Source organism: Grammomys surdaster, unplaced genomic scaffold, assembly GCF_004785775.1.
Source record: "Grammomys surdaster isolate TR1022 unplaced genomic scaffold, NIH_TR_1.0 126071, whole genome shotgun sequence".
In the NCBI taxonomy this organism is placed as follows: Eukaryota; Metazoa; Chordata; class Mammalia; order Rodentia; family Muridae; genus Grammomys; species Grammomys surdaster.
Genome location: NW_021620880.1, coordinates 2,343,366 through 2,343,850, shown reverse-complemented (window position 1 = coordinate 2,343,850; position 485 = coordinate 2,343,366).

The following is a 485-nucleotide window of genomic DNA, read 5'->3' as shown; positions in this document are numbered from 1 at the left end:
TAGAAACAGCAAAAGTGATCACGGGACTCCATATTGCCTTGTTTGTTCCTTGACTGTTTGTTTCTATTGTATTGTTGGTTCCTCAACCTAGAACTGACCTAAAGGAAGGAAGGAAGGAAGGAAGGAAGGAAGGAAGGAAGGAAGGAAGGAAGGGAAAGAAAGAAAGAAAGAAAGAAAGAAAGAAAGAAAGAAAGAAAGAAAGAAAGAAAGAAAGAAAGAAAAGAAAGAAGCTTCTCTGATGAAGTTTTAGAATGGTGCTAAGCCATTTGGAGTCAGTTAGACACAGCTAATAAAGACTCTTGTAAGCTTGCTTCTTTGCTAGGCAGGTGCTTCATGCTACAGAGTCCATAGCACGTATCTACCCATTGCTTCTAATTCCAGTATTACTAGAACAGTTTCAGATAACCAGCAAAATTAACAGAAAGACATGGATTTTATTCCTCAGCAACCCCAGGAGCATTGCAAATACTATAGAGTCCTTGAGA